At 34.6% G+C, this 16,667-nt stretch overlaps 1 pseudogene across 1 annotated transcript; it reads right to left on the bottom strand.

The window, feature by feature from the left end:
- Window positions 1-752: 752 nt before the first annotated feature.
- Window positions 753-1,972, bottom strand: LOC147358084 (olfactory receptor 51G2-like; annotated as a pseudogene). Its single transcript, XR_015142132.1, has 2 exons — window positions 1,004-1,972; window positions 753-945 (listed from the first exon to the last, which is right to left on the bottom strand). The product of XR_015142132.1 is annotated as an olfactory receptor 51G2-like (transcript).
- Between the last annotated feature and the right edge of the window lie 14,695 nt (window positions 1,973-16,667).

Raw genomic sequence — 16,667 nt, 5'->3', positions numbered from 1 at the left:
TCTTGGTTTCCTAGCATCAGTATAGCCTATAAAGAGGATTTCAAAAGTCCAAACTAAAATTACTTCTGATAACTTCCATTAAAGCAGTTTTAAAAGATACATATAATAAATTAATACTCGATGCAACTATGGAAATAATCAGGCCACATCTAATGTGACAAATCTTACTGTACAATCAAGAATATTTTTTTTTTGTTTTTGATCAAAAAGAAAGAGACTACAATTTTTGTGTAATTGACTTTATTATCATTTTGAAACAATTTTCTGTTATTTGAGTTATTGTGTTAATTTTACCTTGCCATTTTGTCCCCACCAGAGTTAACATCCCAATTTCACTTCATATAACTACACTACATCCTAAGCTTCTACTTACCTGATCTAATCAATCAGTGTCACTTTATGAAATGTCTCAAACTTAATTATCATGAATAGTGAAAATTCAAGAAAGAGAGAATTTTACATGTGTAGAAAATCTGAAGTGCTGAAGTATTTAATGGAACTGTTATTATATTATAATGATAAAGAAGCATGGGACAAGGGATAATGGAAAAAAAAATGTGTCTTTTATAGAACTGAAGAAAAACACACAAAAAAACTGTAAACAACTTCCAATATTTGAAGTGAAAGTAATCATCAATTCATACAGTAATTGGGCACAGAAAATTATCATGATAAATTAAACCGAAGGCTGGTGCTAAAAGGGAGAATCATGGCCAGTGTAGGTTGTGAAAATAAAACACATTCAGGCCTTTTACTTGCCTTCTTATGTATATAGCAATGAAGAAAAGTCACTTCAGCTGGAAGAGTTGGGATAATGATTATTTACTCATATATCTTTTCCAAAATTCATGTTATAAATTTTGCTCATGATTCTTCAGGTCTTTTTTTGATGAGGAGTTTTAATATTTTATCTTGGATCTGCTTGATTTTCACCTAATTAATCGGTTCATGAAAGGAGGAATAAGAAAATACATGTTTGCCATGAGTTACAAAGATGTTTGAGGTTCATCACAGGAGGAATGAGAAAATGCATGTTGGCCATGAGTACAAAGATGTTTGAGAAAGTCTTGGGCCAAATTGGTAAAGTATAGACAAGCAGATCATAGTGTGAAGAAGAGGGCTACAGCAGAGAGGTGGGAAATACAGGTGTTGAGAGTTTTGAGGTAGCAATCATGGGATAAAATACTCAGGGTGGTTTTCAGAATCAACATGTAAGAAAGGAGAAAATCAATGCTCATTTTGGAAAGCACCATAAAGAGTACAACAACGCTATTGATCCTAGTGCTGGAGCAAGAAAGCTTTAGGATATCAGAATACAGGCAGTAGGAATGAGAAAGTACATTAAAATGACAGAAGCACAGCCTCCTCAAGAGGATAGGAAGGGGCACTTGGGCATCATGGCTCGCCCTACAATGGCCAAACCCATCCTGGCAATTACAGTCCTGGTGAGAATGGAAGAATAGTGCAATGGATGAGAAATGGCCACATAGTGGTCAAAGGCCATTGCCAGTATGATAACTGACTCAAAATCCTGCATAGTGTGAATAAAAAACATTTGGGTGAAGCAAGCAGATAAGGTGAGTTCTCTAGCATCCAGCCAGAAGATCCTCAGCATTGTGGGGAAGGTGAAGAGGGACAGACCTAGATCGGAGGCAGCTAGCATGACTAGGAAGCGGTACATAGGCACTTGGAGGGCAAGTTCCTTCCAGATAATTGTCATGATGGTCACATTGCCCACCAGGATTACCAAGAACACGGCACAGAAAGGTATGGAGATCCAGATGTGAACAGCTTGCAGCCCAGGTATGCCTGTCACCAGGAAGGTGGAGAATGTGGAGCTGGTGCGGTTGATGCCAGAACTGCATGTCTTTCCTAAAATGAAATGCATTGCCTCCACAGATGTTAAAATTTTACTTGAACATTTGACTATTTATAATACTGCTTCTTTTAATCTGGCCCTGATATGTGTCTAATATGAAAGTAAATGATGTTTCCCAAGATAGAGCATTTGAGGCTTTGGACTAGAAAGTGAGACTTTGTTTTGATAAATTTCCACAGATATTGTAATTTATTGAATAAAAATGAGAAAAATACACTTGATACTTAATGTACCTAAACCATTTAATTGATATAATGGCATTTTAAAGTGATATGTCAAAAAGAATGTCCTTTAAATAAATTTCTTTTATTTTATGCAAAATTTTTATGTAATTTTAATTACAGTAGTATATCATTCTAGGATATTTCTTACTGCCTTCATCAGCCATGATACATATTCGATGATGCTGCTTCTGCTAAGTCACTTCAGTCGTGTCTGACTCTGTGCGACCTAATAGATGGCAGCCCACCAGGCTCCTCCATCCCTGGGATTCTCCAGGCAAGAATACTGGAGTGGGTTGCCATTTCCTTCTCCAATGCATGCATGCATACTAAGTTGCTTCAGTTGTGTCCGACTCTGTGCGACCCCATAGACAGCAATCCACCAGACTCCTCTGTCCACAGGACTCTCTAGGAAAGAATACTGGAATGGGCTGCCATTTCATTCTCCAACATATTAGATAGTGCTACTCAAACTCAGGGGGCTTCCCTCGTGGCTCACTGATAAATAATCCACCTGCCAATGGAGGACACGTGGGTTTGATCCCTGGGTTGGGAAGATCTCTTGAAGGAGGAAATGAAAACCCACTCCAGTATTCTTGCCTGGAAAATCCCATGGCCAGAGAAGCCTGGTGGGCTAGAGTTCATGGGATTGCAAAGAGTTGGACAGGAGTTAGCAACTAAGCAACAGCAAGTCAAATTGAAGTTCATGGATGCATTTTATATCCTAATTCTTCTGCAATGAGAACAGTGTTGAGATTTAAGCTGAACATTTGGAAACTTTTACATTAATCTGACAAAATTTGCTTCTTGAATTTAATAACATTATTTTAGTATCCAATAATAACAGTTGTTATTAGTGTACAGTATTATTAGTGTATAATACTAATATTATCATATTTGGGTGTGTTTTTATTTCATTTTTCTTAAATATTTTAGTTATATTTTAAAAATTATTTTGTGATTAATCAAAAGTTTTAAAAATGATCCTTCTTTACATAGTTTATGAATCACCATTTTATGATAATTTATTGTTAAATATAAACATATTTTGTCAATTGATCATAAAAAATTATAATTTAATATATTGAATAACAATTGTTTGTTTAAAGAAGGTAAAATCTCTAGCAGATTATTTTTTAAATCATTTTCACCTTCTTTTTAGAGATATAAAAACTTTCTTTTAATTAATAAGATCTAGGGACTTCTGCCTGCAACGCATGAGACTCGAGTTCAGTCCCTGGGTTGGGAAGATACCCTGGAGAAGGAAATGGCAACCTACTCCAGTATTCTTGACTGGAAAATTCCATGGACTTAGGAGCGTGGTGGTCTACAGTTGATGGGGTGACAAAGAGTTGAATATGGCATAGTGACTAAACATCATCAGAGACATTTTGCACAGCTATTGTATACTTGTGTTAGCAAATAGCTCATTTTTAGTACCAATAAATTTTATAGAAAGTGTAGAATGCATATTTTGTTGATCCAATTCAACATGAGTATGGTTATTTACCCAAAATTCAATAATGATTTTTTCTACATGCCTGGCTTTCTACTGTATTTGAGATTATAGCAAAGATACAATAAAGCACAGTTAGTAATATTTATTGATTAAGCAAGAAATCTGTTTAACATTCAAATGTAATATGCCATATGTCAGAGATGAGACCTTTTTCATGGTCTATTTTACCCAAACTTATTTATCCAGATAAAATCTATTGTGGGCACACTGAATGCCCTTCCCACAGACAGCAAAGTACACACATTTTTCTGAGACCATCCCTCACCACATTCTGTGTTTATGAAATTAAATAATAAACCTTACAAATTTTGTTTATACAAACTGTTCCAAGTCTCACCTATTCTCACTCACTAATGTCATTCTTCATATTACTCCTGAGTCTTTGTAGGGATAAACAATTTGAAATCTTTGTTCCCAGCATGGAGCGTACAGACTTTCACTGTGGTGGCCTGAGTATTTCCCAGCTGTTCCTATTGAAACTTCCCCACAAGTCTAATCTTTGGTGAGGGTAAGACCTTTAGGAAAAATAACAAAACAAACAAAATTTTTTTTTGTTGTTTGTTTAAGTCTCACTGCTTGCTCTAACACTGGGGACAAGAAACATAAGGGTCCTGTCTACCTGTCCCTGCCTTACCTGATAGGCTGGTCATTTTTTCAAAAATGTCAATCTGAGTCAATTTGAATGAGACTTTCAGAAATAATAAGGTATCCACTAAAATTCTACACATTTATCTTTAGAAAATAAGACAATTAGAATTAACCTCAAAATCCTTATTAGCTTTTTTTTTTTAAATCTTGACTTTTGTTGCAATAAGTAGAAAAGGTGAGAGAGGCTCTAGGAAGCTCACCCTTTGTTGGATAAGAGCACATTCTGCTCAGATCACTCACTGTGCTTTCCAGTGTTAAAGATCTGGTGCCAGATGTCTTTTCAATGCCTTTTCTTATCCATGAATCTTTAAGCACTTTTTGGATCGATATTCCAGTAGAAGGGTGTTGGTGTTCTGGGATAAGGCCAAATACCAGGTTCACTGATGACATGGATCTAGATAATTCTGCACTTCCCCTATTCAGGACTACTCTAAACCTGCTTCCTTTTATTTGGTTCAATATTATTGTCCTAATACCTCATGTTCTTGAAGGAAATAATTTAGGGATATTTTCACAGAAAGAAACACCTCTAGGCCTTTGTAATTCCTTGTATAGCAGGCTGGATTTTTCTCTACTCACTGATTTATTCAAAATATCTTTAATCTTAGTTCCCCTCCCCCCCCAAATCCAAGTAAATAATGTTTCCTATCTTACCTGGCATCTCAAGGCAGGGTGTTTGATATTGTCCAATAGGGGCAGCTTTCGCTTCCAAATTCAAATCAAGAATCCCTGTGACCCAGTTTGAACTTCTTTATTATCGATGCAGCTATCCCCTGAGGATAGTAATCTCCTGGGAAGTCCTCTTCTTGATTTAAAGTCTACCTTTCATTGCTAGCAGGGAATGTTCCACAAACGGCCCCAGTACTGGGTTGTTTTTAAAATCAAGTAAATTGAAAATCATTCATTAAGTTTTGGTGTCATCTCAGTTTACTTGAAAGTTATTTTTTAATTGTAATATCTATTTCTTGGAGTTATTAATATTTTCTATCATATATTTTGAGATTTCTCAAAAGGTAACTGAATTACAGGCATTTGAACTCTCCTTTCCCCAATAACGTAGCAAGTAAAGAATCGCTCTGCAATTCAGGAGACACAGGAGATGCAGTTTCTATCTCTGAGTCAGGAAGATTCCCTTCAGGAGAAAAATGGCAACCCACTCCAGTATTCTTGCCTGAAAAATCCCATGGACAGAGGAGCCTGGTGGGCTACAGTCCAAAGCACACCACATATTTTTGAATTCATATTATATGTTTTAAGATATGAAACCAAATTGAATATATATAGAAATTGCCTTAGACTTATGAAATAATAAACTATATATACTTTCCTGTCATTATTCCACACCCTATTCATATACACACAACTCATTTTTCACAAGCACAAACACACAACTGAATGTTAAGGGAGTTTTGTTATGTTGTTTAAAATAAAAATAACCTGTTAGGCTAGCAAAACCCACAGTTCAGTGACAGTGGTGTTTAAATTTTCACGGATTCAGCTAGGAATATTGTAACTATAGCAGTAGACTGTCCTTATGATGAGTCACACCAGGGATTTAAAAGCTATTTTCATGTGTTTTTTATCATTTACTTTTTCACATAAAAATTCACCCTTTCTCCTCACATCAACCAAATTATTGCTATATTTGAAGAAACAAAAATTAAAATAAATTAATTTATTTACCTCATATCAGACAGTAAATATGTAGGCGGTCTGTGTTTCAAAGGTCATTTATGATCCAGAGCATTTTTTCCCTTCTATCAAAATACACTTTAAAATAACATTGATGTTATCATTGGTGTAGGTCTGAATGTTATTCGAAAAGTATCTCCTCCCTGATTGCAGAGTATTTATTTTTCTCTTTTGTGGAGGAGAAATAATTATAAGGAAATCAGTGAAAATGTAGGCTGATTAGTTGTCTCCATTGGTTCTTCTCAAGCTGAGGCTTTTTATGGCCATACGAACACTGTGGAATTGAAGCCACTAACGTATGTAAAGAAAAGGCAATGGCACCCCACTCCAGTACTCTTGCCTGGAAAATCCCATGGATGGAGGAGCCTGGTGGGCTGCAGTCCATGGGGTCACTAAGAGTCAGACACGACTAGCGACTTCACTTTGACTTTTCACTTTCATGCATTGGAGGAGGAAATGGCAACCCATTCCAGCGTTCTTGCGTGGAGAATCCCATGGACAGAGGAGCCTGGTGGGCTGCCGTCTATGGGGTCGCACAGAGTCGGACATGACTGAAGCAACTTAGCAGCAGCAGCAGCAGCAGCAATGTATGTAAAATAAAGTATCGAAACCACTAAGAAATGTGTATCATCCAAAAAGAAGAAACAGCTTGCCATTTTTAAAAGTACTTTTGTTGCTGTTTGTCTAATTAAAGTAGCCATATTGAAATATGCATTATATTCATAAACTCTTAACTCATTAAATTTTCTTCATGTCTTAGAGTAATATAAATAAGTAATTTCCTTTCTACTCAAAAGTGTTAAAGACCCATGACCTTTGGAAAAAGTGTAAATTAAAGAAAAAACCTGGGTACAAGGCAGAGATTTTCCATATAAATTCTTCCTAAAATGCGAGGACAAATTCTTTGATGAGATGTTCAAATTTATAGAGTTTGATCACCTCCAAAAAAAGAAATATTTCTTATTCCTATATTTTATTATTTTGCCCATTTATCAGATATATCAAGGCCTAGCACAGAGAAGATATTAAATTTTATATTGACATTTACAAATTCAGGAATATACTGTTCACAATATGTACTGAACACTTGTGTGTCTTAGTATATTAATAATATGACTGTATTTGAGACATTGCAGTGAACAGTGACTGTATGAAATAGCATTACAGAATTCATCAATAAATTTAACCTCTTGGGAACTGTTGAGAATAACTAAAAATATACAAAATCTTGGAATTGGACTAGACAACATATACCATCCAACTCCATCTCTACTAAATGTAAAACTTCTGTTCCTATCAGTGAAATGATAAACAGAACTGAGTACACCCACACCCACATAGATTGTATCCAGGTTCAAGCAAATTCTTGCCCCAAAAGATAAAGATGTAAAACAATAAATAACATCATCATTCATTTTGTTGAATTCCTGAATATAAATTTATTCAAATACTTAATATGCTTTTCTGGACAAGTGAAAATTAGTTGAGAATAATAGATTTCTCACATAGAAGAACAACTTTAAAAAAAAAAAAAAGAAAGAAAAACAGCTTAGATCACTTAGACAACAGCTAATTAATTTATCAAGATGACCTTTACCTTCCAGAGCACATCCTATTCACCAAGTCTAAGCTGTTATGCCATAAACTTTATCCACTGCCTTTCAGTTCCCACATTAAAAGGAATATCTCAGATCTTTAGCCCAGATTTCCAAACCCTACAAATATCTGAACCACCTTCTTCTAAAATACTCATGAAACTGTGTTAAAAAAAAGTGTTCCCTTACTCAAACTGGGGCTCAGTAACCAGCTAGACGGGTGTAATGAGGAGGGAGGGGGAGGGATATTTAAGTGGGAGGGGGACATGGGTTAACCTATGGCTGATACATATTGATGTTTGGTAGAAACCAACACAATACTGTAAAGCAATTATCCTTCAATTAAAAATAAATAAGTTTTTTTTTTTTAAGTGTTCCCTCTTAGTGCAGTTACCAAATTATGGATCTAATTTATATTTGCCTTCCTACTCTGGATCAAGAGCCATAACTCTTGAGTCACTTGGTTAGGTATCTCCATGATGTAATAGTAGGTTAAATCTCATGTGTGCGAGGTCCAGTTTCTTTGCCTTTAGTTCCCGGATAATGAGATTATTTGTTTTATTATAAATGAGGAACATTTGTTTTTAAGTAAACTTTTAATACTTAAATGAATTAGAATGCTTTCCCTTATTGCAAAGTTGCTTTATTAAGAATACAGAAAATGGGGACTTCCCTGGTGGTCCAGTGGTTAAGAATCCACCTTGCAATGCAGGAGACGTGGATTTGATCGCTAGTCGGAGAAGTAAGACCCTACATATTGCAGAGCAACTAAACCCAAGAGCCACAACCACTGAACCCACTCACTCTGGAGCCCACACAGCACAACTAGGGAGTCCGTGCAACACAAGGAAGATCCCATATGTTACAACTAAAAACCAACACAGCCAAATAAATAAATTAATATTTTAAAAAAGAAAATTGTTTGCTCTAGCTTGGTTATACTCATCACTTTGATGTTCAGGTTCCACATAGGTGGAGAAAACCTTCTTGCCCATATTTCTGCATGTAATTCTCTACTTAAACATAAAAAAAATTTCCATTTTTAAAACAAATTGTGATGGGTGATGAAAGGCGGATATTGTACAACGGTAAAGCGTCTGTCTACGATGCGGGAGACCCGGGTTCGATCCCTGGGTTGGGACGATCCCTTGGAGAAAGAAATGGCAATCCACTCCAGTACTATTGCCTGGAAAATCCCATGCACAGAGGAGCCTGGTAGGCTACAGTCCATGGGGTCGCAAAGAGTCGGACATGACTGAGTGACTTCACGTTCACGTTCACGTACAATAATGTAGAAGAGAAGATATCATGGAACAAGCAAAATGAACCACCATCTACCACATCAAAGTCCAGTCTTCATCCAAAGAATTGTGTATATGGTGGAATTGGAAGAGAGTCCTCTATTATGAGCTCCTTCCAGAAAACCAAACAATGGTAGTTCTGATTCATTCATATTCACCAGATATTGCAACTTTGGATTTCCATTTATTTTGGTCTTTACAAAATTCTCATTGTGAAAAAAAATAATAGTAATTTCAAATCCCAGGAAACTAGAAAAGGCACCTGGAACAGATCTCTACTCAAAAAGATAAAACGTTTTGGGAACATAGAATTATCAAGTTGCCTGAAAAATGGCAGAAGATAGTAGAACAAAATAGTAAATATGTTGTTCAATAAAGTTCTTGGTGAAAATGAAAAATGTGTCTTTTTGCTTAAAATCTGAAGGCACTTTTTGATCAATCCAATGTAATAAAATGTCACAAATCAATAAATAGAAAATAAATACCATAAAATGGGAAAAACAAACAAACAACAAAACAAAACTTTACCAAAGAAAAGGTGTAACTGCAGAACAAGCCCTAAGCTGGCCGTATCCTGTTTCTAACAAGATGATGACTTGTTTTTCTGACTCAACAGAGTAAAACCTTAAGTCATGCAGCCATAGGATGAGCAAAAGGAGAAAATTTTGACCTCAAACACCTGGAACTATAGTTTCTTCTGCAAGGAGTCAAAGAACTGCGACATGGCCTGAATATAAACACTGAAACCCTTCCAGCAGCAAAGGGCCCATTGTCCAGGAAGATTCTGGGCCAGAGCCCCTTTACCATCCCTTACCATAAATGCAAGGTCCCAGAGCCCTTAATCAGAACTTGCTCAGCCAATACTTCTGCATACCAATCGTCCTCCCCTAAATCATGAAAGTTTGACTTCTGATGAGTCTTGTCTCATGTCTCCTTTGGGGTTGACCACTCAATAAATTATTTTCTTTCCTCAACAGATGGTACTGTAGTATTGACTTCTATTAGCCCTTTGCTCAGTAGCAAAGTTACCAAGAGAAAATAAAATATGAAAAGATACTCAATATTGTTAGTCATTAAGGAGATACAAATTAAAACTACTACCTCTTTGCAGTGCTCAGATTTACTTTATAAGTAAAATCTCAAAAGAACTTGGAGCACCTCTCACACTTACATATCTATAATAAGAATGCAAAATGGTATGTCAGAAATAGTATCCTTACTCACTGGTATTTAACCAAAGCAAATCAAATCATATTCATTGAAACACCTATTACTCAAATATTCATAATTGCCCCAACTCAAAACAACACAAATATCTATCAAGTGGTAAATGAATAAACAAATCATTTTGTAGCTAATATTGTAATGTTATTGGGTAGGAAAAAAAAATCAGTGAATTTCTTAAACATGCAACAACATGGATGAATTTTAAGAGCATAATGCTAAGTGAAGAAATAAAAATAGAATAGCTATATACTGTAGAATTCCATTGTATAATATTCTGAAAACACTAAAGCTGTAGAGACAGAAATGAAAGAAGTAGTTTCCAAAGCCAAGAGTCTGTGGGGGAATGGGTTCCTCAAAGCAGCACATGGGGCATTTTTGGTGTGATTAAAATATATATTTGAACTTAATGATGTTTATGTGAAAGTGTACATATTTGTTAAGAGTCAGAATTGTGCACCTACAAATACTGAGATTTACTACATTTATATGTCAATAAACTGTTCTTAAAAGAGATAATAACTATGAGTTTTATCATACAGTGTTCCCCAGATAGTCTTAAATGTAAATATTTTGTTACCATTGAGGCAGAATCAAGACAAGGATACGAAGATATAAAATGATTGTGAGGGATATTATGAAGGGGGTCCTGGTTTTAAAGTCTGGATTTAAGCATGCTCCCTAATCAAATAAGTACATGGACTCATTTTTTGCAAAATAATTGACATGCCCCTATTTTGTAATATAAAAGAAGACCTAGACTTCCCTGGTGGTACAGTGGAGAGGAATCTCTGCCAATGCAGGGACACGGGTTCAATCCCTGTTCTGGGAAGACTCCGTATGCCTCAGAGCATCTAAGCCAGTATACCACCACCATCTAGAGAGCCCGTGATCTGCAACTACTGAAGCACGCATACTGCGACTACTGAAGGCCGTGTGCTTGGAGCCCATGCTCTGCAACAAGAGAAGGCATCTCAATGAGACGCTCATGCACCACAACGAAGAGGGTAACCACTGCTCGCTGCAACTAGAGAAAATCTGCAAGCAGCCACGAAGGCCCAGCACAGCCAAAAATTAATTAATTAATTATTTTAAAAAGTATACCTGAGCTAAGGTGAAGCATCCATTTTAATCTTTTGAAATGCCTGTTCAGACAATTTACAAAAGAAAATGCACAAGTACAACATACACAATACACACACAATACACACACACAATGCACAATACAATATATACAAAACATCCCTACCTTCACTAATAATCAGTATAACAATATAAATTAAGGGAATAACACTGTAGTTTTTTCATGATAGAGAATTTAAAGGTTTGACAAATATGAAAGAAAGTAGACAAATATTTATACTTGTGTACATACTATATTTTAACATTTTTCAAATTAGCTAACATTTTTGAAAGGCAATTTGACAAGAATTGAATTTATAAAATAGGTATACTTTGGCCCAGCAATTTAATTTGAGCATTTTATCCCATAGAAACATACAAAAAGTGCACACAAATCATATGTACCAAGATGACATAATTATTCATATTGGTGAACTAGAAACAATTTAAAATTCAGGAAAATAGTTAATGGATTATATTACTTTCTTGTTATTTAATATTTAGTATCTTTTTAAAACTCACAGGGACTTTTTATAGTCAGGAAATACATCTATAATAAGTTCTTGAGAGAAGAAAAAAACAAGATTTAGTAGAATACAAACTGATGTCCTGTACTAAATTACTTTAATATATTTTATTATCTACTCAGGAAAATAAATTTAGAGAGTTTTGTTTTGTTACTTCTGGGGAAAATAATTGGTGTTTTTGCCCCAAACTTACATGAATCAACTCTGCATATTTTAAATTTTGACAATGTGCAAGTGCATATTTGTACAGAATACTTTTAGACAATTATTATTTTTTATATTACTGAACTATAGTTGATTTACAATGTTGTGTTAGTTTCTGCTGAACAGCCAAATGATTTAGTTAAATATTTATATATATATGTATACATATATGCACACACACACACACACATATATATATATACTAATATTGTTTCCATTATGATTTACCACATGATATTGATTATAGCTCCTTGTGCTTTACAGTAGGATTTTATTGTTTATCCATCCTATATATAATAATTTGCATCTGTGAATCCCAAACTCCTCATCCTTTCCTCCTCCACCCCACCCCACTGGCAACCACAGGTCTGTTCTCCGTGTCTGTGAGTCTATTTCTGTTTCTTAGATATATTTATTTGTGTCATGTTTTAGATTCCATATATAAGTGATATCATGTGGTGTTTGTATTTCTCTTTTGGACTTACTTTGCTTAGAATGATAAGCTTTAGGTCTATCCATGTTGCTGCAAATGGCATTATTTTATTCTTAAGGTTGAGTAATATTCTGTGTGTGGGTGGGTATCATATCTTTATCCATTCATCAATCAATGTACATTTAGTTAAATAGTGATGCTATAAACATAGGGGTACATGTTTCTTTTCAAATTATAGTTTTGTCTGGGTATATACTCAAGAGTAGAATTGCTAGATGTTATGGCAACTCTATTTTCAGTTTTTTGAGGAACCTCCATATTGTTTTCCATAATGACTGCACCAATTTACATTCTCATCCACAGTGTAAGAGGGTTCCCTTTATACTCTCCTGCATTTATTATTTGTAGACTTTTTAATGTTGGCCATTCTGACTGGGGTGTGGTGGTGCTTCATTTTAGTTTTGATTTGCACTTTAACAAATTATGTTGATGAGTATATTTTCATGCACCTACTGACCACCTCTATGTCTTCTTTGGAGAGATGTCTATTTAGGTTTTATGCTCATTTTTTGATTGGGTTGTTTGTTTTTTTGTTATTCAATTGTATGAGCCATTTCTATATTTTGGGATTTAAGCCCTTGTTTGTCACATCATTCACAAGTATTTTCTCCCCGTCCATAGGTTGTCTTTTCACTTTGCCTATGGTTTCCCTGCTGTGCAAAAGCTTGTAAGTTTGATTGGGTTTTATTTGTTTATTTTCACTTGTATATCTATTGCCATGGGAAACTGATCTAAGAGAACATTGGGACAATTTACAGCACAGAATGCTTTGCCTATGTTCTTTTCTAGGAGCTTTATGGTGTCATGTCTTATATTTAAGTCTCTAATCCATTTTGAATTTATTTTTGTGTATGATACGGCAATGTGTTCTAATTTCATTGCTTTGTATGCAGCTGTGCAACTTCCCCAACACCACTTGCTGAAGAGACTGCCATTTTCTCATTGCATATTCTTTAGGCATTTATTATTTTATTTACTAAAGAGCTTACTGTTTCAGAAACAGTCAATATCATATAGTTCTATTTGTATGCTGTCATTCCAATTTGTTTTTTATACAATATAGAAAGAAATGGCTCAGACCTAGTGGGTTCCAATAAAATGAGAGCTTTGTGTTTCTCCAGTACAGAAGGTGCTCTATGATGTATAATATTTAAGACATGGTCTCTTGTTTCTCAAAGATCCCTTGGGGTGAAAATAAATTTAAGCCCCTGGCTCAGAAAGTTGGGAATTCCCAGGGCTTTTTAAATTTTAGCACAGGTTTAGGCACCTAGGAGACCCTCTCTTGGTTTGTAAAGTGCCGTTCAACAACCCAGTACTAGATGTAAGGCTCTCCTTCTTCATACAGAACATCCTCTGGGGTTCTGTGCCTTACAGGGAGTCTTGCCACCAAGTACATCCAAGAGTGAAAAAGTCATTCATTGCACAGTAAGTAAAGTACTTCAGACATAAATAATTTCAGCTACAATTACAAACTTGAGGATGCCCATTCAAGTAAAGTAGTACAGTAACAACCAGCTTTCCAGGATAAAGGGACCAACAGGAATGGCTAGTGTTGATGAGTTAGGATGTGTGGGATTAAATTGTTTGGAGAATCCTTCATTTGATAATCAGTAAATTTTAAAGTTAAATAATTGGTTTAATTTTATTTTTGTTTTCTCCTAATTAATAATTACTATAGTCATGACCAATTTAAAGAATATTTGTTAGTGCTACGTGTGCATATGTGTTTACATAAGCTACAGTTTTAGATTTCCAAGTTTTAAGAACTGTTTTTCTTGTTTTGATAGCTTTCCCTGAGTCCTGAGACCAGAGTCTCATAAATATAATTTGCAGACATGCATTAGATTTAACTAAATCAGCATGTTTTGTTTTTAGGTTGTGAACCATGAAGAACATAAATGCTTTTGCAAATTTTGCAGGTTTTTCTTTGTCCTCTCCACCTGACCTCATTAAACAAAACAGTTTTGTTATTTTTTTTTTCCACTCTAAATTGAGCTTGTGCTCACTAGAAGTATTTGTCATCTTTTTTTTTTTTACAAGTTCTAAGATATTTGAATGAGAATTTGTGCTTTAGAAAAATAGTCATTCAAAATCAAACTTAATTTTCCAGATTAAAAAAATAAAGAATTGACATAGGTGAAGAACTGTTCTGCTAGTATTTTGAAACAGTAATAAAATTTGACAGCCACAATATTTTTTATCCAAGTTCTCTTTAAAATCTCTGTAATTTTAATGGTGTCATTCTTACACAAACAGTATATCTGGTCTTATCCCAACTAATGCTTCTTCAGACTTCCTATATGCCAACTTATCAGAAAAGCCTTCCTCTAGATTCCCAAGTTAAAATATATACAGTGATCTAGATATAGATGTAAACTTGGTGTGTAACTCTAAATCAGACCTTGACATATTGTAATAACTTTTATGTAAACTTTGTTTTCCAATTGTGTTGGTGTTATTATAAGCTCTTTTCTGTTTTATGTTTAATCTTTCTAAGTACCCATTAAAATAGGTATAATTGCACATATTTGGACAAGTAATATTAGTTCTCAGAAAGATTGAATTTCCCTCAGGATCTTATGAGAAAAAAAAATGATAAAGCTAATTTTTAAATCATAATAGTTAAGTTTCTTCCATAATACTGCTTTATTTCTCACAAATGTTTGACTCTCTAATGTTTAGAACAGTACCTGACACAAGCAGGGCTTCTCATTAAAAACTGCATGATTGGTACAAGGAGGTAAAACATAACATAACAACATGACAGAACAAGATATAAATGGGAAAGCAGGCAAAATAGAATTTCCCTTTCAGAAGCTGTAATAAAGATGGGTTTAGAACCAAGTTTTTTTTTTGACCAAAATAAGTAAAGAAACCAAAAAAAAAAAAAAAAAAAAATAGACAACACATGACTAAAAGCTGAAATCAAAAGGATTATATTCTATTAGCTGTTTGAAGCTCAGGTTATGATAAAGCAAGAAGATTTTATGCTAATAACAAAGATATATGCATGACATATGTATGTGAATGAGTATGTTTATATATATGTTTATGTGTAAATGTAGGATATTTTTATAACAAGATGCATTACGTGATTTTAACCTGCTTCTACCTGGGCATTAGTCATTTTTACTTGCATAAGGTAGAATGTTTAAAATCAAAGTGGCACTTTTTAAAACTTTGTGTAAGAACTTGGCTTCTAGTTGGGCTTTGAAGAGAAAAATGAACACACGGCACATAAAACACTCAACATTCATATAGTATTTTGATGTACACTTTTTTATATATATTAAGTACTTTGTTTGCTTATGGAAATTCAAGTACTAGGATCTAGTAAATGTGTTCTGGTTTCAGCACTGCAGTGAGCATCAGATGTTCCTTAATTATTTTTTCTAAAAGTTTCCCACCTTTCTTCCTACCACCTCCCTTCCTTCCTCTCACTCTCTCTCCATTCTTTTCTTCCGTTTTGCTTTCCACCTGTATCACTGTCTTATTCTGCCATTCTTGCTGCTCCTGCTGCTTTTTTACTTTATCCAACACATGTTTAAGCTGCTATATATTGAGCTGGAACATTGGCTTGATAAACTACAATTTCTTACCAATTAGTATTTTCTTGTCAAATCAGCATGGGATTTTATTTTATAATATCTACAATTTACTTACACATGTATTTGTTTTGAACTGAATACTATAAAAGCTCAAAAACAAATGCTTTGACTAACTTTTAGGCAATATGCGGTGTGCTTTTGCTCTGTCTTATATAATTAATCCTCATAGCAACATTTAATATAGCATCTTTATTATAAATTTATTAAAAAGAAAGCTTGGAATTATTGAAATCAAACAAGTTGTGTCAGTCATTTTGCTAAGTCACTTATTTATAAAAAAATTTATCATAATACATAAAATATTTTCAGAAAAAAATCTCACTAGAGAAAGAGGCCTGTGATCTCAAATACTTGCAGATTAGTTGATAGGGCAGAAATATAAGAAATACTTTCTAGAAGACACAGTATCTGAGATTAATTTTTCAGGACTAAATAGAAATTCACTGGGTATGTAAGAGAGAGGGAGGAGCAAGTGATCCAGCCAGAGGGCTTGTCTTGAGCAAAGGTATAAAGACACAGAATGATAATGCATAAGGCTAGGGCTCCCAGCACCTTCAGAATTATTGCAACAAAATACAGAGCATAGGGATATCATTTATATTAGTGATGAACTTAGAGAACCTTGCACATCTGT

This window comes from Bos grunniens, chromosome 15 (genome assembly GCF_055505025.1).
Source record: "Bos grunniens cultivar Pamir isolate PY7600 chromosome 15, Bosgru_T2T1.0, whole genome shotgun sequence".
NCBI lineage: Eukaryota > Metazoa > Chordata > Mammalia > Artiodactyla > Bovidae > Bos > Bos grunniens.
This window is presented reverse-complemented; position numbering and strand designations above follow the sequence as displayed.